General features: G+C 46.0%; 2 long non-coding RNA genes across 2 annotated transcripts; one reads left to right on the plus strand and one right to left on the minus strand.

Annotated features, from left to right (window-relative positions):
• Positions 1 to 694: 694 nt before the first annotated feature.
• On the minus strand, positions 695 to 11,058 carry LOC147244660 (uncharacterized). The gene is made up of 3 exons (XR_015110050.1): positions 10,983 to 11,058; positions 10,775 to 10,879; positions 695 to 1,278 (listed from the first exon to the last, which is right to left on the minus strand). It is a non-coding gene; the product is annotated as an uncharacterized LOC147244660 (long non-coding RNA).
• Positions 11,059 to 11,814: 756 nt separating this feature from the next.
• LOC147244661 (uncharacterized) lies at positions 11,815 to 20,814 on the plus strand. The gene is made up of 3 exons (XR_015110166.1): positions 11,815 to 12,009; positions 20,377 to 20,451; positions 20,673 to 20,814. It is a non-coding gene; the product is annotated as an uncharacterized LOC147244661 (long non-coding RNA).
• The last annotated feature ends 784 nt before the right edge of the window (positions 20,815 to 21,598 follow it).

A 21,598-nucleotide genomic window follows, 5' to 3' on the forward strand; every position in this document is an offset into this window, starting at 1 on the left:
CAGGAGTGAGAGACCACCAGGGTCGCTGCTGCCAAACTCTTCTGCACATCTGAGGAATCCAGGGAAGAACTGCGTCGGGCAGATGCTGTTTGAGCCGTACAAACATGTATTGTTTGCCGTGGAGATCAAGATTGTACTCGCTGGACGAGCTGGAGAGAGAGTGACAGACTTTAGGAGGGTGGGTGCTACCAGAACGGAGAACCGGGTGTTTGAGCTTGCAGATGGAACTGATTTTATGGATGACTCTTCATTCCAAACAGTTCTTCCTCTAGAAGTAGCAGTGGTAGTAGAACTGATACAGTACATTCACGAAAGTGGAGAAAATACTGCATTTTTATGCGACTTTGTGCTTGTACTTCATTACCTGTCAAAGGTAACATTGTACTTTTTTCCGACTTAATCGATCTGAAGACTTCTTTCACTAGTTAATTTGAAGAATTAATATTAAGAAACCATTAGAAAACTTGATCAAAACAGATTAATATGATGTCATTTAACATGTGAAGCCTGCTAACTATACCTTTTTACTTTTACTGAAGTTGAACTTTTGAAATTGTTTTTGGAAGGATTCCTTCTTTTTGGTAACAATGATAGTGAGGCATTTCTCACGTGAAAGTGGATAAATAATTCCACCTGTCTGTGAGAAGTAGTAAGTCTCACCGCGAAAGCCTGCACCCTCATAGGGAGAGCCGGGATGAACGCTGCACCGGCTAACGGCAGCAGATACCGGCGCCATTGCTATTAGAAGCAGTTGTTTCCTGCTTTGATGAGAGAGCAACACTACCCACTACTGCTTTTCCTCGAGAAGTTGCGGTTGACCTCGTCTTGAAGGTTCCATCAGCAGAGCGGGAGTCCAAAATGATTAATAGGTTTACTCGAACCACAGACTGCTGATTGATACCTTGATTGATTGAGACCAATTACATGAATCAAAAGATCGGCGCTTTCCAAACTGTGTAAACAAGCCATTACTGCTGAGCCTTTCCTTCCTTGCAAAGATCCAGTGCTAACACAGGTACAGCTCCTTCCCATTTCTCCATTTCCTGTTGGTTTTCCGAGCCAGCCTGGATATCATTGGTCCAGAAGTCCACCTCTGGTCCACAGGCACCCTCAGTAATAGCCAGAGGTGACCTTTGTAATGGGAAAGGCCATCGGAGAACGGACACCGGTTCTTCATCACAGCAGAGGAAATAAAGAGGAAGGAAGTGATGGCTCGGAGAGACTTGATGCTTCCCATATGTCCGAGTTCCTGGGATTCTGTTCGAGTCATGGCGTGCCCTGTAGGCAGATACCAGAAGACAAACTTTAAAATAAACCTTTATTCCCATGACTACCATTAACATACAAAAGAAAAATGAAGTAAATGGTGATGGTAAATGGTTGGATGATCCCCAGCTCTTCATTAAGAAGATGTGCAGCTTTGAGGAAACCTGCCCTGGAGCCTGTCATGCTGCCTTAAAATTGATGTACCTCACATTGACGTTAGGCTACTGTGTGAACACGTGTGTGTGTGTGTGTGTGTGTGTAACCACAAGGTCTTAACTTGGGATCCAGCGTTTTGGCACCACAAAACATGTTGGACCCCAAAAAATGGGCTGTTTTAAGTTTTAGGGTGGAAGCTAGAATTAGATGTATGAAAGATGAATGTAGAAATTCTTTAACCCCATTGTTCCCAGCCTGAGGCTAACCAGCGCTCACAGATCAGAGCCAGAATGCTATTTGATCCAAGCCAAGGGGCTCGCTGATCAGTCTCTCCGATGGCGACCCCTCCACGTGTTGCAGCTAAAAACCCACAACTCCCACTCAGGGGAGCGAGAGAACTTGTCTGGTTGCTGCAGCGCCCGATTTGGTCTGAATGCAGAATTCACAGACTATGAAATGTTCATGCAAAAACATTACAATCCACTGATGTTGTAATGTGTCGCGGCCCGCGACTGCTTACTCAAGTAGCGAGCAACACACAACAACCTCAAGATTCGAGGCAGCAAGCTGGAGGCGACCGCAGCCATCCGATGACAGTGAGAGAGACGGATTGTGAACTTGACTTTAGCCATTCAGTTGTGATGGGTAAGAGGCTTGAAACTGCACATGTATTAATGAATGTCAGTGACCGGTCCCCTCTGAGATAGGAACACCTCTGCTGTGTGAGTGAGTGTGTGTGTGTGTGAGTGAGTGTGTGTGTGTGTGTGTGTGTGTGTGTGTGTGTGTGTGTGTGTGTGTGTGTGTGTGTGAGAGTGTGTTCTTGGCCATCGGAGTCAAACGACAAAGTGGAAAAAGTCACCACAGTAATACATCAATTTAGGAAGGCAGCCATCTTGTCAGACACACCCACCAGCACCCTTCTGAGTGACAAGGGTAAAGCACACCACCATAAATAATCCAAGGAGGACTGCAGTATTACTTTAACCTTGCCTGGTTTCCTCCCCTTTCGTTCGTGTCAAAAGGATGCGTGTTTTCACAGAATCCATTCCCCCCCAAGCTGGCCAGAAGACGAAACCCTGAAAGCACGAGCCGCTGCCCGACGACAAGTCTGCGACAGAGACGGTCAAGAAAAAACATTACAAATAATAGAAGAAGAACTCAGAAAGTGCATACTCTACCTCTACAAGGAGGCTACGTGGATACAGAATGAAGTGCCCCAGGGATGACATGTTCTTGGGGACTAACTCTAAGGTGAGCATCACCGATTCCCTCAACCCCAAATCAACAGCTCATTTCCATTGGATTATTGCAGATTATTGCTGAAAGTAGGCTTTTATACGACTTAACATTTTGTGTCCTAATACTCCACGATGAACTCCCAATTTTACAATGCTTGAAGGGTAAAAGCAATCATTTGAAATTCAACGCTAACATTAATTTGTTCAAAAAGACAAGGCTCAACAACTTCTTCCCAGGCTGGACCATCAGATTCCTTCGCACACTGCTGTAAATGGATGAAGCACAATCAAAATCTGTTTTCATCACAATGTCCGAGAATATGTCTCCGTACGTCCTGTGTATCTGACAGCTTTCTACTTTATCTCTCCAAGTATATGGACTCAATGTATTTCATCAGCCTAAGGTCACATTTCTTGGCGATATCCACGATTACTGTTGAATAGGATGAGGATGACGCATGCAGAAACTATGGTTCATAGCTACATCGTGCTAACGGTCAGGAACACCCCTCAGGGTCCAGATCTACACATTCATCCAGATGGTCTCTAAAGGTTAATCCATTGGTATATTATCAATCTCCCCATCTAATGTCAATAAAATATCTTGATTTTTTTCTTTTTTTAAATAACCTGCTTGTAAACAGACATGTTAGCTATCATATTAGCTTCCTGGCAGAGGACAGAACCGTAGAGGCACGGGGAAGTTAAAAGGAGAAAAATAAAAGCAAAAACAAGGTGATGGGTGGTTAAAAACACGAGTTGTCGTATCGTAGTAGAAGAAGTGGAACCGGATGAAGTGCAGGAGGAGACCAGGTGTTATTGAAGGATTGTCCTTCTGGGCGGACCTGAGCTTCTTCAGCTTTACATGCTCCGCTAACAGACTGAGCCAGAGCTTTAGTGATCATTTTCAATCCATCCCTCCTGTTGACTCCTACGGTTTTCTTGGCCACAGTTAAAGCTGTTAGAGTGCTTTGGGAATTTCAGTAAAAATCACCTGAAAGACAGACGAATGAGGAGGTTGAGGATCTATCTCTCCCACGACCCCTGGCCATAATCGCCCAACAACTGGTTTGCGGATCCAGAATGCAACGGCGGTCTCCTTCAGTAGGACAGCGTGCGTGCGCGAGTGCCTGTGAAGACCATGTGGAAGGTTTTATTGGTGCTGATGTGCTCACTCCAGAACCTCATATTGCACGACGTGGAAGAGGGTTTTTGGCGTGTAGTTTGATGTCTCACTCAAATTCAAGTCTGACGCACGTGTGTTGGTATTGAAACATCACGATGAGGAATGAGTTCGTAAATCTGATGGTAACTTTTTGGCTTGAAATGGAAAAATAGATTTGCATGTAACAGAAGAGCGGAGTTGTGGATATCAATTGTACGTGTGTGTACTCAGAGTGGTGAGGAGTGCGCGCTTCTCTGATGAGGTCAGAAGTCACAAGAGAGCTGCTACTGACAAGGTGCCCCGGGCTGGTTGCTCTGCTCTGTCTCCATGCTGGGAAGTTTATGGGTTCCTTATTGATTCTTAACATGGGTTTATGCCAGAAAGGTGAAGGAGATAGTTTGTGGTTTAGCATGTCGTTTGCTCTCCAGCAGGCGGTGAGAGTGTACTTTTACTGCTAAATCTGAAGCAGCTGCAGGTCCTTACTGATTTATTTATGATTGCAGTGTGCAGAATAGGAAGTTTCTCACAGATGGCCCTGTTCGATATCACGCCAGGCGGAACTGGACTTACTGTCCAGTAGAGAGGAAGTAGATGCCGCTACATTGTTTAGGTTTTTGTTACCTGGTTATTTTTATTTTGGTTGAACTGGATAGACCGTTGAATTCCAGGGAGGAGAACCGAGTCTTTGTTCCTCAGAATATGATGCTAGAATCGTAGCTAATTGAGTAGGGTGAGTTTCTTCCAACTCGGAGGTTCTTGTTTCACGCTGCAGTGATGGAGATGCTGATTTGGAATCTTTTGGCTTGGTTGGAGTTATTCATATTAAACACAGTGAAAGGAAACATGAGTTTGCACCTGTGGAGGTTCAGTGGTATTGAACTGTCTCCGTTGATTCTGATGAGTTTAATTTATTCCGTTGTGTCCTTGTAAAGAAGATCCTAGATGGAAATAAGCAATGGTGGAATGCGTGAAAGCGTCCGCAGCAAAATGAAACAGATGAACATCCATTACAGTTGGGGTGGGGGTTCTGTGGAACAACAGCAAACACCAGGGCTCACGAAGCTGATGGGGATCCTGCAAACAGGCCCACAGCACCACCGCTCTCCCACCAACGGGGACTGGGCTCTCTGCCAGTTCACAAACCTGATTTTGAACCGTTCAAGCATTCTCGCCTAAAATAATTTGTTCCAATCCTTCAATTGGATTCACAGTAGGATCCCAAAAATAAAAAAATCGTCATGACATTTCCCCGCCCCTCGTCCCTTCTGTCCCACATTACCACATTAGGCAGACCGGGAGCTCAAAGCTGGTGAGAACGCCAGCCGGTTCAACCGGTCCATAGAACCAAGGTTCAGATGGTTTGGTTCAAGAACCCCTGTGAATTTGGTGGGAAAACGTCTCTGGAGTGGAGGTCCAGACGCTGACTGGCTAATTCATAACATGAGGACTTAATTGAAATTGATTAAATGTTTGTTTTCACATGTCTCATCATGCGGGTTGCCTGACCAGATGGGGTGAGCGTACCAGTCATTTTTCACCGTGGGCTTTCACAGGCATGTACTCGTGTACTTGCAGCACACATAACCATTACAAATCAATTACAACTGATACGGAGGCTGGCCACATGTTCCACGGCTGTACTTATCTAACCGTGCAGCTGCGCATCGTGCCGGGCATCTGCAGCGTTAATGTTCAGCGGGCCAAGAAGCCATCAAATCTCACCTGCCTGACAGTTGAAGAAAACCATTTCAGGCTTGACCTCTGGCTGTCACTGTGGATTACACAGGCAGCGGGCCTGACAGGCATGGGACGGGCCCCGGTTCCCCCCTTAAAGCCTGGTTAATTGTTCCTCAACCAGGCCTGCTTCCAGGCTCATCCCCCCGCCAACCAGAACAGATGCATTTCCACAGACCCTTTCCACCTGCACACACCTGCCACAGGATCCATCACGAGATAAAACAATGCGTTCAAAATCACAAAGAGTACTGCCTGAACTAGCAAATTCAACTGATTGGACCTTTTAGATGAAAATGTTTGCAAATTTGATCTTGTTTTATTCCTGACCACTGACAAAAACAAAGAGAAGTAAGTTCCTCCTGCAGGTCAGTTGGAGGTCAGGTGATTTGGAACGTAGAGCCGAAATCATCTTCACGAGATTAGACTGATGTCACAGTGCGTTGGCAAACGCTTCCAACTTAATAAATGAACTGCAGTAAAACTGACAAGTTTGTAGAAGTGCAGTGGAGTCAAAAGGAGAGTATTTGTCTTAGAAGCAGTCGAGGGAGGATGACAAGCTTCCAAAGAATCACTGCGAACGGAGCTGGCGCAGGTGAGCATGGATAAAGGGAGGGAAAACGTAGAAAGACAGGAAGTGAGGCAGACAAGACAGAGGAGGGAACTCAAATTCAAAATAAAACAGGAACTGGAGATATAAAAGAGTCAGTAAAATAAAAGACGAAAACTAAGGGGTCTATGATATTCAAACTGAAAGTGTTTCATGCTAAAAGTCCAAAACTGAACATCCACATGGTCCAAACAGGACTGTGACACCTTTGGATCCACCAACTCAGTTTCCTGATGCATGTGGCACCGTGGCGTTGAGCAACAACTTCCTGCATGGGTTTATAATTCACCAGCACTGCCGTAAAGCTGCAGGGTTTGTCCCTCAGTGGCAGTCTCTTGGATCAAAGAGCAGAAATATGAAAGGAATCTGCACCAGGACCTGGCGTCTAAGTTCAGCAGTCTCGTTGGCAACAAAGCCGCCAACATTAAAATAAAAATGTCGTCGCTGTCACACGCACAAAGTACAGCGCCTGAGAGAGTAGGCGCAATGAGGAGTTCTGGAGACTCCTGGTGCTGCTGTGAGTTACGAGGGCGAGCTGCTGATTTGAGGGAGGTGGTCCTGACCACTTCATCTCGGGTCATCACACTCAGCAGAGCCCAGTAAACCTTCCCCTCCCAGGCCAGGGTTAATGACTGGAGGGTGTGGCGGGCCCCTGGGCACCATCCTGTTCTTCTCTCTGGCTAACAGTAAAGACGCACTGTATGTGTGCTGCCATGATTTTACTGTACGCCAGCGTGTGGGCGTTTACGACGCTGCACCTTTGCAGCATATGGGAACCAGTCGGCCTGTGTTGAGGTGAAGCGTCACTTCAACTCCGTCAGACATCTTTGTTCTTGTTGCGGGAGCCTGAGGCGGCGGCTCGTGTGTAGTTTGTTTATTTTAGCCACAATCCCAGCGTGCAGGTTTACAGAATTTGGACAGGGACAACAATGATAGCATGAGCTGAGTAGATTACACAATAGTCCTATATGCACACATCCAACACACACACACACAGAGCTGATCTTGCTCTTCATTACTTATCTGTGCCACATCACTTGTTGTCTATTACATGTAAATTAAAAAGTCTGAAGAAACTTTAATGTCAAGGACAGTCAAAATTAACGAATGTGGGACAAAAAGAACAGAAATCCGTCACCATTTACAGCCTGTGACGATAATCTGGATTTCAACCGTTGACTCGTGGCAGGTTTTCAAGGTTTTTTTCTTCAGAATCAGCACATAACTAAAAAACAGAGTAACAATCACAAGGCATAAATTGTACCCACATTTTCAGAACCTCTCCCCGGGTACTTGTGAGATTCCAATATGCTTGGAAAAAGGAAAAGAAAAGACAGATTACCGAGCGTGCCGCAGGGATGACGTATTGTTGTGGGCCAACTCGGAAGTTGGACCGCCATGGTTTCCCTTGAACCAAAGCCAGTGAGATTTTGCACACTGGAATTTGGATTATTGCAGAAAAGAAAAAAAAAAAACAAAAGAAGAAAAATACACATTTTTGTTCAGCGCGTCACCACAACTAGCTTCAACTCTTGTTTTGTTTTGATGATGTTTGACACGTCTGTTGCCTCGTTTAAGACTCGAAGCTTCAAGATTCATTACTGTGCTGTCGACTGATGTATTTCAATGACCCCCCCCCAGAAATCTTAAAATAGTGGTGACCTCTGACATGTAAGTGGATGTTCAGCAACGCTAGCAGCAATGGAGCGGGGACATCATTTGTGTTTAATGGCTGATTACTTCAATGTAGCTTTAGCAGCGTAGCAAAGCCTAACAGTTTGCGTGATGACTTAAAGGAGGTTTTGCTCTTGGAAAAGTCACTCAAGCGTTTTAGCATGAAAGCAATAGAATTCAAACACAGGAGGAACTTTAGTTTGTCTTTCTGTGCAACACAAAACTGAATCAACGCCAAGATAAAACTGCGCAGATGTAAATGCCATTGATTTACAGGCAAATGATTAAAGACAAATCTACAAACATTGCAGACAACAGGGAAAACACTTGGGTTCCAAATGTAAAATGACAAAATAATCTAGACTGACGACAGTAAATGCAGGAAAACAGGACAACAGAGGCATAAAAGGCAGAGAACTCACATCCGCTAACAATGCAGGTGCATTAGCAGGAGCCTCCAAATAGCCATGTGGCAAAACATGATACAGGTGAGGTGATCAGAGCACTGGAGGGGGCACACCTGAAAACAGGGAGCGACAGCACATCTGCCCTCTTTTACAGAGGGAGACCCCGGGGAAATGCAGCAGGTGCAACACAACGCCACCGAGGCCACAACCAAAGAACTTTAAAAGCATCCCGCTGCTCAGAGACCCTCCATCCCCTCACCTCTGGAGCCCAGGGAGCCGGATCCATCAGGGTTTGGTACAAGAAATCCGAGATCCGGCTGTGTGTGAGTACTAGCGGTAAGTTAACACGGCGGCGCCGCCATTTTCATGTCTCAAAGAGAGGGTTCCTTTTTATTGGCTTCAGGCACGTCAACTTTGTGTTCGACAGCTCGTCAGTAAACACCGCACTTGTGAATTTTGGAGCTTTTATGAGTCATTAAAAAGGTGGTTGATAGCAAGGAGCTAAAGGGGACTACAGAGATGTTTGAGGACATTAAATGTCCTCACTTGTACTCGGTCTAGTAAATACCAAGGAGTGTTAGAGCCACAGAGGAGACAAGACTGACAGCAGGAAGGGTTATTTTCATTATGTGCGTAGAGACTTTAATCCTGTCACATTATTTCTCGAAATATTGCCTTTATTCTTGAAATGCACCACGAAAAAAAACATCCTCTTAATTAGTTTGACTTTGAAAATTCAATACAAAGAAAACTTCTTCCCTTCGACTGTTTTCTCCCCCAAAACAGTATCTTTTTTTTCCCCCTCTCTCCATAATGGATTTTCCATCGTGACCACCTGAAGCTGAAGCTCACGTCTAAACAATGAACTCATTTTGCCTCGTTCTTTCACAATCACTGAACAACCTGAAAGCTGACCAACGCTTACATGCATTCGTCGTGTGGGGATAATTACTGGGGTTTACTCGTTCTCCCAAACAGTTAAGCCCCTTTTACACTTTACAGGTACCTGCTGACTGAGTTTTCTCCCCAATAACAGAGACGTTCATTTCAGCAGATGTTATTCTCTCTAAACTTTGAGGCAGCTGTGAGTTCCTGGGACGGCTCCATAAAAAAGTTCATTCCATTAATTCTTCTACATTGTTTCCCCACCACTATCACCACCTCCTGGCCCATAACTCTCAGTTAAAAGATGGCTCAAGCCTGCTGTCACCATGGAGATTTACCTGAGAATGCCCTCTTCAGAATAACCCCACTCAATCAGTTACCTTGTCCTGAAAACACATTTTACAGCACTTTATTCAGACGGAACTTTTATAGACTGTCACGTGGTGGAGGTCAGGCTTTCACAGGGGTCAGAGGAACGAAGGTCCTCTAAACTGTGTCACATTTATTATTCCCAGATGATCACAGCGAATGATAGATTATTCATTCAACCCCCTTCTCTTGAACCGAAGTAGAAAAGCTCCCAGACAAGATTTGCAGGCTTACAATATGAGACAAATCATTTTTTAGAGTGAAGAATTAAGTTTCATATGTAACTGATATTATAAATTAGTTACAGAATCTCAGCCATGTGTTGAGCGTGTGAAAAGGTTTGGATGTACTGTACATTTACTCAACAGTAACAATTCCAGATTGTGTTCATCACAAAAGTTAAACTGTATTTTGAAAGGTTTTCTCACTCTCTCAGAAATGCCACTAGTTGTTCTTGTACGAGTACAGGAGTAACCAAGGCAATGTAAATTTGATTTTCTAGCTGGTGTAGGATCTGTGTTTTGTCAAGCAAGAGAAAGTTACCTACCTGTTAAACTGCTAGGTTGCTAACTAGTAAGCTAACGTTACAGTCACAGACTCAGAAAGCTGTTTTGGGAACTGGGGGTCAGGGATGAGAAAAAAAAAGTTATCTTCTGATTTTCTTTGACTTTATTCTTATCATTTTGACATTTTCTTGACATTTTGACTCTTCTCATAGTATAAAATATTTTTTGCTCTTTCCTCACTCTAATACTCCCTAATAGGAAGCCCCTGGCTTGAGTTCAGATTCATTACAAACACAGAACATGAAAGAAGTAAATGTAAAAACTACGTATGGTACTTATAATACTCAACAACAAATCTGACCAAAAGCAGAAACCCAAACTCTATGCCTGCCCTCCCATCCATCTTTTCTAGCTAACGTTCTTCTTAGCTAATGCTACATCGGTCACTCCCAGTGCTTTGAATCCTTCATCTGATAACCTTTTTTGTCTTGTATATGGAGCATCACTCCTGAAACATTTCACGACAGGTTTGTCAAATTCAAAAAGAAAAAATGTAATATACTATGAAATGCAGATAGATTTTTATTTTAGATAGTTTAGGGTTTGAGTTAAAATACATCGTTTACGTTAAAAGTGCAACCATTACCTCGTCTGCTTAATGTCCAGAACTGATACAAAATCATTCACGAGCCATCACCATCATGCATGAATCTACAGAATCCGAATGAATATTAGTTGTTCATTTTTAGTCTTTTTTGTCTTACCATGGTGCATATCTTCAGTGTTGTTTTCGTGGATTCTTTGCATTTCGATTGATTGATTCTTGTTGTGTCCATCTGGTCTCAGCCTTGTAAAGCACTGTGTAGTAACTGTACAAATGGTTTATTGTCATTATTATTATCATCGTCTCTACCTAAACAGCCATTGAAATAAAATAGACTGCACTTTCTCCTCAGTGATCGAGCCATCTACCTAATAGAGCCTCTCTGTCTCTCCAGGGACCACTACACCGCCGGTATGGAGCACTTATATCATCAGACATTTCAAGAGGTCTGTCTTTGTTGGAATAACTGCTGTCATTAGGACAGAGATATCCTTGAATGTAATAAGAAACAGAAGATGGATCACCAGACCCATATGTAGAGTATATATGACTCATCATACACACAAACAAACACACCCAGCACAACCCGGTCACTTGACAGCGTCTCCTGGTTTCGTGCATCTCAATAGTCAAGTAATACCACCCAGACAGCCGCGTTCAGCTGGGAAACGAGGGGGGAGGGGGGGGGTGGTGGTGGTGAAGAAGGGAGCGTATTCATCGTCTCCTCAAATGGAGACGTTACAACAAAGTAGCTCGCTCGCCCCTGGGAATTCAGGCTTTTGGACAGAGAAAAGTGGATCGGACACAGAGAGAAGACACAAAGGTGCGCACTTCTTTGTGGAGCCCTGGAGTCTCCATAGTGGGGGAGAGAGAGTTGTTTTTGTGTGTGTGAGAAGATATAAGTCGGTCCCTCAATTTCATTAATTCATCCCAACGTAACAAATTCGGACAAGTTACTTCTCATGGCCCGACATTACTTAATTATAGTTTATCTTGTGGCCTCAAAATAATTAAGTTGAGGGGGAATCTTAAGGCTTAATTGAGGGGACAGCATAAAGCCTGTGGCCAGGAAGGAACTACATGTTTTATCTCCTGGCCTCAAAGCAATTAAACCGAGGGAACAAGTTTCCTACTGAAGAGAATGAGTTACCTCCTGTGGCAGGACAATAAAAAAAAAATTGAGGGAACCAGCCCTGTCTCGTGGCCACTCAGGGCTCTCCACTGGAGTCCCTGAAGGCGGTTGCTCAGCGCGACCCGCTCAGGAATATGCAGTGTTTGTTTTTTTTGTTTTTTTTGCAGCTTCTGCTGACACATGCTGCTTTCCAGATGGAACCATAATTGGATGTGACTACATATGAGGGAAAGTGAGCTGGATTGTGATGCGGATCAATATCGGTAAGAGGCCGGCGGTGCCGCTGCGCTCCAATGGACCTGCACTCTCTTTCTCTTTTTATCTCTTCGTCCACCTCTCGTTTTCACCGCAACATCATAAACCCCCTTCTGGGTGTCTATGTAATGGCTGATGCTTGGGGGGTTGATAGGAGATGGTGGGGAGAAGCCATTACAGGAAACACCTGCCTTCTCCCCATCACTCCACCTCTGCCTCTCACCCATCATACACACTCCATACCAACTTCAATACCATCCACTTAAAAGCCTTCTCTATATCAGGAATCCACTTTCATGAGATTAAAGTGAGAGGGGGGCGGACCAGACATGGAGGAGATGGATGATGGGGGCAGAGGAAGGGGATGAGGTGCACAGGGTGGTTGGGTTCAGAGGGAAGGAGGGGGGGGGGTTAGTGTCAACGGTCGCACCAGTAAACGTGGTGAGTAACACAGTGGCCCTGGGTGTTGGCAGCCCTGTCATCAAGAGCGAGGGTGTGGGCAGGACGGAGAAAACAAGTGGAACAGAGGGGTGATTCAGCAGAAATAAAAGAAATCTTTATGAGGAAGAGCCTAAAGATGTGCGACGTCTGTTTATGAGGATGGATTTGCCCCCAAGGGCTCTGCGGCTCAGAGGGGGGGAATGTGAGACCAGAAACGTTACTGTTAAAAGTGAATGTTGGTTGGCACACATGGCGCCGCACACATTCATCAAGTGACCACGCTGCCGTCAGTTAAAGAGCAAACGAGAGAATGAGAAAAATGGTAAACATCCCAGGGCTACGAGTGGTAATGCAACACTTCACTCATGCTGCTCAACACAAAGCGTACGTCACTTCTTCTTCTTCTTCTTTTAAAAAAAACAAACAAACAAAACAAATCTGTTAGAATTGTGAATCAAACAAATGGGGATGTTTGCCAGGGGATGCATTATTCACACGGAGTATAAATTGAGAAAAACAAACCACAAGCACAACATCTCAGAGCCAACATGTGACGCGAATAAACAAGTGTGAGTTTAAAACGCTGAGAAAGGTGAGATTGAATCAACATATCTGACTTTCTTTTATCCCACAGTCCAACTCGAAGTGAGTCCGTTGGGGGGACCCTCCATTTTCCTAGCCGTTCCTCGTGGGAACAGATCTATGCCATCTCAGTATTGTTCTGCTTAATCCCAGACAAGAACACTGTTTGGTTGGAGACCCAGATGTGGTTTGGCTAACTAATGAGTAGCACACACAGAGTAAACCGCAGCGCACTGAGATGCACAGAAAGTTTACAACAGCCTTTAGTTCCACATCCCCAAACACGATGTGCTGCTCAGCATCTGACATCCAGTGGAACTTCGGAGGAGAGATTTAGAACAGCTGCAAATGTTTCACAAGCCCCTTCAAAAAGCCCTGGATTAACTTTGGCTAAGCAGGGCTCTGGACTAGCTTCCACAGGTCCAGAGCAGGTCACATGGTTTGGCTCAGCCCTTTTGGTATTAATTACTGACTGGGCTGATAAATAGCTGCGTCGTAAAGTTCGACAGGCACTAAAGGTTTGACATTTGCGAAATATTATAATGTCAACACTGTTTCTCTGCTGCAAGCAGCTGCTGACACAGTTATTAATTATCATTATTATTATATATCGTAATTTAGAAAAAATATGACGAAATAAAAGCAAGGCTCCAGTGTGGGGATTTCACTTTCAAAATAAAAGCCTCTTTGCCATTGTTGTTGATGTCTCTCGGGGAAAGCAACAACAGCTATGCCTGAAGTGTGCGACTCAGTTTTATGCCTGGCCCTCCGTGGAGTGATCCTTGCCTTTCCGAACCGATGCTACCTATGGACCCAGGGGGGGCTTCTTCCCTCTGGATCCTGGGGGGTTCCACCCTGCAGTCGCAGGCGTCCGTCTCCATCTGATTCTGAATAGTTCTTCTTCTATGACAGCTGGTTTCTAACCTCAGTATCATTGAGTCACGAGCTCCAGGTCCTTTCTTCGGGATTTCTCAGCCTTCCTTTCCTTGGATGGTGAGATTAGAAGGACCTGCCTTCACACTGGAAAAGGCAGCTGATGCATTTAATTGCGCCTTTCTCACCTCAACGACTTTCTTCTTTGAGGCGTGAGGCATCCGTCTAAACTCCATATCAGCTCTGTGGCCTTTGACGGTGGACATTTGGGTGAGATTAGCCCCTTCTGTCATTCACGTTCATCCCAGAAATGCCGAGCAAGGCCTTGATCTCCCGTTTCTGCATCAGCCTTCCCCACACACACGTACTGTATTCTTCTTATTTGTATTCTATTTCCTCTTTCTTGAGTGCTTCTTGTGTAAAAATCTGTTTTCAGAATGACTCGGCTGCACGAGATTACCATCAATTTTGGACTTTGAAACATGACAAAAGTTTTATAAAGTTGAAAAGTCTGGTCCTCACATCGGAAAGCGTCCCCTGCCCGGAGCGTTCACCGCTCTGAAATATCTCAGCTGTATTTCCTCCAGACTTCTAACTGTCTCAGCGCCGTAAAACACACGACTCTGAGAGCGAGAGAGAGAGAGAGAGAGAGAGGCATCGTTGTAGCGGCGGAATCCCAAGGAAACTTGTCGCCCGGCTCACAGGTAGTTTATGACGGCATCCACGGTGAAAGACTTTCCGCTCAATGGAGGGGCAGCCAATCACCGCAGGTCAGCGTCTCTTGGCGGTTTGGAGGACAGTCTCATATTGTTGCATGACAAATTATCCACAAGGTCCGTAGTTCACAAGCAGCTTTGAGTGGATAAGGACACGAAGTAAATAGAGTTGGATGGGTGGTGTAAAGAAGACTGTGAGCCATTGTCTCTTGAAACCCAAGTAATTTAGACCGATGAGTCTCATTTAGGGTGTAAGAACACATCCTCTCAAGGCGCAGAGGGAGCACCAGTGTTACCAGGATCTTGTGCTTGTGTCCTTTTATCCGCCGCCACGGGACCACAGACGGGGAAGCTGAGAGGCAACAATAACACCAGCCAGTCCCAGATAAAGCCTCCTAATTTGCTCAGGTCGGCCGTGATGGACAGTGCCAAGGTGCAGGCGATGCCAGCATCACACCGTGATGAATGGGTCCTGCGGTGCGTCGTGACTCACTCCACCTCAGGCAGGCACCGTGCACACGCGCACGCGCACACACACACACACACCCCACTCACGGGTGCTTTTTCCTCCCGTTCCCCTCCTCCTGCAGCGGATGAGTCAGAGAGGCTGTTACAGTAAGAGATGGCTGGGCAAGGAGAGGGAATTAATAAAATAAAAGAATGAGAAGTCTGCCATTAGGGACCCTCTCTGGCATGCACTGATGGCACACTTGATTTAATTTAGTGTTTTTAATCTAAGAAGGAGAGCTATGCTTTTATATTTTTCCCCTTCTTCTTGGCAGGTGATGTTTTCTGAGCTTTCGAGGGAGTTGTAATTGTTTTAAGAGTTTCCTGGGCAGGTGTCAGCCATGACGGCCTCACTTTAGAGGAGGAAGGAAGGGTACTTGACCAGCCTGGGAGACCTTTAAAGATCCAGATCTCTTAACAAAGCGGAGAAAATTCGTTCTGACCCTTTGCACCCGCTTTTTACAGCCTTTGATCCATTCGCCTCTGGGCTGCAGGTTCTGGCAACCAGGCTCTCCGACAGCAACTTGCTATTGCGTCATTCTTAGTCTCCAATCAGACTTCTTTTATTTACGTTTTAGGAGATCTTGATGCTCCATCCATAAATCTTAGCTGTTGATCAGACCTCCCTCCTCTTTTTCAGCTCTGTCCAGTGGATCCAGGCACTTTCTTATCGTAGTTATACATTTTTATGAGGCACTGTGGGGCTTGTGAAGTGGCTGAGACTTGCTGATGTCCTGTCTTTCACCCTGTCTCTACCTCACACAGACAGTTTCCCCACAGGGACAATAAAGTACCTCACCTTACCTAATTGGACTTCTATTCTGTGTTGAAGACCCGCGTTTGTGTCAAAGGAAAAGTGTCATAAACCATGTGAGACGTGAAACACGGTGGGCTTAATGTCGAACACCTGACAACGATTCAAAGCAGACCCGCAGGAGCTCGACCCGAGGATTCGCAGCGGCGCTGCCACACGTGTCCAGTCACTTCAGAGCTGTGCCATGTTGTGGCTTACACGGTGGCCTCAGGGCTGTGGTGCATCCATCAGTACTGAGCAGGTGCTAGATATCGGGGTTGGCGGCGGGGGGGGGGGGGGGGGGGTGCTCACAGCGAGGAATTTCTCATTTTGCCGGTGTTGACTGAATGACGGGTTTGTCCTCTTTCTGACTCACCGAGGAGCCGCGGCACAAGACAGGTTGTGATTCTAATAATATCCATCGTTGTTGCACATCAGTGACAACAGTGGGATCTGCATGGGGGGGGGGGGGGGGGGGCTGGACTCACCAGTCAGAGGCCTGGAACAGTGACATCAAGCACTATTGACACTGCAAGTCCTCTGATGGTTAGTCTGACGAGATCCAGTGTTAATATCTGGATGTATCAGGAAGCGGCCATGCGGGACGGTTTCTCAGGTCCACCTGGCCCTGGTAAGTGGATCAGAGTCCTGATTGGAGATCTCTTCCAGTGCCGATATGGCTCAAGTGCCTAACAGCACCTTGAATTTCTCTGATTACGTATCAAGTCTCATCTAATGCCTGGCGTGATTTATCTCATCTTATATCGTATATCTCAGGTCTCACCACTTATCTCGTACGATCCTTAATGTCTCACCCCACCTGGGGGCGGGGGGGGGGGGTGGTGGTTAAGAGAAGAGTCCCTTTTCACGTTTCACAGTCAGCAGCTCCGACCTGCTGAGCTGGTCCTTCACGCTGTGGCTCAAGCGTTTCTGTCCCGCTCGTATTTCTTGTCCCCCGCGTGGTGTTTGGCCGCCACGGAGACATGGTCTGGTTTTTCACTTCCTACCCACGTTCTTCTCACGCTCACTGAGCGGCCCATCGCGCACCTCACCTGAGGTGATACACAGCCACACAATACTTAACAATCAAGCCAGGTAATGCAAGTTTGGAGGGGAAAAACCCCCTCCCGAGATGTCGTGCTAACTGTGGGACAGGCGCTGCATGGATCTGCTCATGCTGTTCAGATCCTTGGGTGCACCTGTCTCGACTACTACACCCAAACTTAAAGCAATACTTCACCCAAATGTGTGTTTTTTTGTCTATCAAGTACTCACTGATAGGCGTCTTGACCTCACACAGATGTTTTTCCTTCCTTCCAGGATGCGGAAAGAACCAGCCACGAATATTTAGCTTGATGCTAATAGGGACTAATGGCTAACAACAACAAAACTGAACAAAAACGTCCAGTTACAAACTCTCAGGTGCGTCGACTGACACAATCCAAGTCTTCATTTTCCAGCTGAATGCTCAGTAATCAACTTTGATTTAAGCTATGAAAAAAACCCCACATTGAAACACTTGCAGTTTGGCGCTAGCGTAAAGGAACGTAACACACCGGAGACGCCAGCAACACTTCACTGAAAAACCGTTTGACTGCCTGTTGCACATGCAGAATTTAATAAATCTCATATTTAAAGCATTATTGCATCATTAAAATGACGTGGCCCTTCATTCACTCATATCCCACTCCTAATTTGTCTGGGTTTTTTTTTGTTGTCAACCACAAAACTAAAACATTCTAAGCATCTCCTCCTTGTATTTGCTGATTTACCTCCACTAGCTCTGGCACCCGGCTCAAGACTGGAGGAAAATGTCATTGAAGTTGACAGCCAGACTGGAATAAAGTTAGATTTCTCCTTTTCAAAGCCTAAATCCAGGCAAGAGTCACTAAAGTTGCAGTAATGAGCAATCCATTAGCTCTGGTCAGCTCGTTAGGGGAGACCCGACTCCGCCGTGGACCTGAGCTTTCATCTGCCTGTTTGTTTAGCCTATAGTCAACGTCAGGGGAGCCCGAGTGCTGCTGCATGTTGAGCTGTGCTTTTAATTGTGTGTGTGTGTGAGTGTGTGTGTGTGTGCACGCACGCACGCATGCACAACTGATGGAGTGAATTACTTGTGAAGAGAGAATGACAAAGTGTGCGTCTCTGCAAGTACGTGTTTATTTTCCAACAGTTTCATCCATCTTGTTCAATTGAAACCTGTAAACCTGCACCAGTCCGTCCACCAACAGACAGAAAATAAACCTTGGAAAACAAGAACCCCTACCCCCCCTCTTTTTTTTTTTTTTTACCTCCTGGGTCTTCACATTCTCCACTGATCCATGTCGGACGGGACCAGGCACGGATTGAACCCCCCCCCCCCCCCCCCCCCACAGCAGGAACTGATCCACAAGCCCTAAATCAGCCCTGTTGCCCTGGACAGCGTGTGATGGTGCTGAAACAATCATTCCCAGCTTTTGATTGTGACGCACATAAATCATCCACAAAACCGAATGGTAATAAAAGAATGCGGTTTGAAGAGGGGGTGTGCGCCGCCGGCCGCATTGAAACCCCTCCTGAAATGACCCCCAAATCACAAACGCACTATAAATTAACTGTAAAGACTTAACCTAATCTATCTAATGACCACCTCCCCCAAACGCAGCCAGAAAGTCCCCGATGCTCCCAATAATCATAAAACTGAGATGAGAGCAAAGGTGAGCGTTGCATCATTGCACCCGAGTGAAACTTAAAGTGATATTTCCAGGGCGGTGCTGAGATCTGGGGCCTGGGAGTCAACACGGGCCGCGTCTTTGACACCTGAGGGAGCTGCTGCGAGGTTACGGGAACTTGTGCGGGGATGGGATGGAGTTCACAACACCCGTTCATTTCCCATTACTTCAGTGGCTGAGTTTGAGTTTTGTATGAGAGATACACAGATGAAAAGATAGTAAGTGTGTGTGTGTGTGTGTGTGTGTGTGCGAGAGAGAGAGAGAGAGAGAGAGAGAGAGTGCGCTTACAAGCATTCTTGCAGATATTACTGAAAGTCTATTGAGACCATCATGAAAGTGAGTGGGAGCAACAGGGGTGCCGATTGGCTGATCTGATACAGAGAATTGAAGCAGGCTGTTTCTTTAGGGATCAATTCACTCCCTCCTCGTCCCCCCACCGGGCATGAAACACATGGAACCGATAAAAACCTGAGAGTCATTGCTGAGCAAAACACATGGACTGCATGCAGAGAGACGCAGGGAAAAGAGAGATCACGGGGGAGGGGAAGAGGTCTATTATGACACGCTCAAAATGGAAGGATTGTCTTTCGCAGATATCCCAGCAACAATGGCGTCCATTCTGCTTATCTACCCGGGGGAACAAGATGAAGCGGGGTCAGAACGAGCGTGGCAGCGTCCGTTAGCCAATCCTGTCCACCTTTTACCGAAATTAGCCAATGAAATGTTAACCCTTGAGAAGGACGCTCATTTCATGGGCTGACGTCTTGTTTTCGTGTCGGTTGAGGCGATTTAAAGGTGCCACCGTAAAAGCACAAGCGTTATATAGGATTTTGCAAGCTAAATGCACAGCTAATAAAAGTTTTGTCGGTGAAGTGGGCGTCTTGCCTTACAGAAAGGCCGCCATGCATTTTCCTTTTCTGCCTCTCGCTGTCGGAACCACAGCAAGGCCGATAGATATATAGCCTTACATCGCACCATGTGGCAAACAGCTCCGTGCTTTCACAGTATAATCAGGCGTAGAGTTTATATTGCCCTGCACACACAGTTGCTTTTAGTTGCAAATTTTGTCTAAATGCTGTCAGGGGTAAGAACAGAGAGATAATTTTACAGCAGAGTTGACGGTTAGCGGCCGTCTGACAGGAGGAGCATCCATCAAATCCACCTCCCAGGCTCATCTGCAACAGCGCACTCTGCTTCTCTACGACCGCGTTCTCGTGGACGAGAGCAAAGTTACAGCACGTTATCCATGACTGATGTAAACCTGCTCCCTGGTGAGTGTGTGTGTGTGTGTGTTGGGGGGGGGTGGGGGGGGTGGGGGCTACTGGTCCGGGATGACAGCTGGTAGTTAACACAGGTATCATTTCTCAGACGCTCAAACGCACCAGGGGTGAATGGAGAGCGTCTCCCTGCCTTGACTGTCTATTGTCAGTCCTGAAGGTCTGGAGAAAACAATAGCCTGGGGGGGTCAGAGACCACACCATTATCACTCTTTGTACTTAAACCTACAAAAACAAAAACTCTCTAATAATCATTGAATCACCATCCTTGCACATGCAGGTTTTTCATGGCACACATTGCCGCGTTCCTTCAGGTTCTGCGTTCCATCGGCGCCGGTTTGAGCTGAGCCGATAAATACTGAATGCCGTTGGGGGCTTTATTCATGTGGAACCCCAGTAATTATGTTTGTGCCGACAAAATGGTTTTTTTAGCGAGGTGTCGGGGTGTTTATCGTTTAGTCATTCTTTTTTTTAGTTGAACCGGACACGTGATGTCACCCCGACTCTGCGGCTGAGACACAACAACCAGAGACGAGGACGATTCGTTTGGGTTTGTACAAATGTGAAGTTCTCTTTTATTCTCCAACCTCTTCCTGACTTTCAGTATCATCTCTTTTTGTTTTATGAGCCAAAGTTTTTGCGACGTTCTGCCATAATGGAAGTGAAGGAAATTTCATTTCACATTACACATTTAAAAGCAATTTGTCTTATCAAACAGTGTCATGGTTACTCAGGGTAATCCATTATGTCCATTCTGTGCTATATGAGCAGGACGGAAGAGGCCGGTTGGTTCTGCTCCTCCGTGCTGGGGAGATGATGGCAGGCGTCTCAGAGACGGCATCTCGAAAATTGGGCAAACAATAACAAGCGCCTGGCTGGAAGCATGAAGCCTAAATGGAAAAGTGTGATTTACTTTCAATGAGTTGAAAAGTCTTTGTATATCTTTTCATATTTCATGTTTTTGTTCTATGTTTTGATTCAGTTCACGTTTGTCTCATCCCGCCTGTGAGCAGACGTCGGCCCCGTGGACGCGCGTCCACAGGGGTCTGATGACTGTGACTCTGTATCGTGTCCCAGTCTGGAAGGTCCTGTTGCAACCTGGGAGATGTGTGTTTGGGGCAGGAATAAAGAGATCTCGTTGGACTCATTAGGACAATTTCCAGACATTTGGGGGGGGGGGAGAGCAGCAGTGGATGATAACAAACTTTAATCCATTGCCCAGCTGCAGGTTGGCTGCTATTGCAGCAGCAGATTTCGATCGATGGCAGCACCCTGGCTTAAATTACAAATCGAGTTTAGCAAAGCTGCTTTGCCCCTCTTTACTCCTGCAGTGTCCCCCAGCGAGGCTCCACTGCAGGCTATTCACGGTGCCTTCTCCCCGGCTAAGTTAATAACGCGAGCCCAGCCTGAACGTAGCTCAACACACAGACCCAAACTGAGTCATTTGGGCTGGAATTGCTCAGACACACCCAATCAATCATGAAGTGGGAAGGGGTCATCCCCAGAGCAGCCCCACCCCTGCACCTCCTGGCCTCTCACACCGGTCAATACCAGCCCTTATTCTGATCATAATTGCATTAGCTTTTTTTTTTCTTTTTTTTTTTTTTTAACAGCACGCAGTGAAACGCCATCTCCCCGGACCCACTTACTGGAAGGAGCTTAATACACTATTGTTGATTCATGTATTTGGCTAAATT

Source organism: Aulostomus chinensis, chromosome 18, assembly GCF_037954235.1.
Source record: "Aulostomus chinensis isolate RoL2024-O1b breed Wild chromosome 18, RoL_Achi_v1.0, whole genome shotgun sequence".
Taxonomy (NCBI): Eukaryota; Metazoa; Chordata; class Actinopteri; order Syngnathiformes; family Aulostomidae; genus Aulostomus; species Aulostomus chinensis.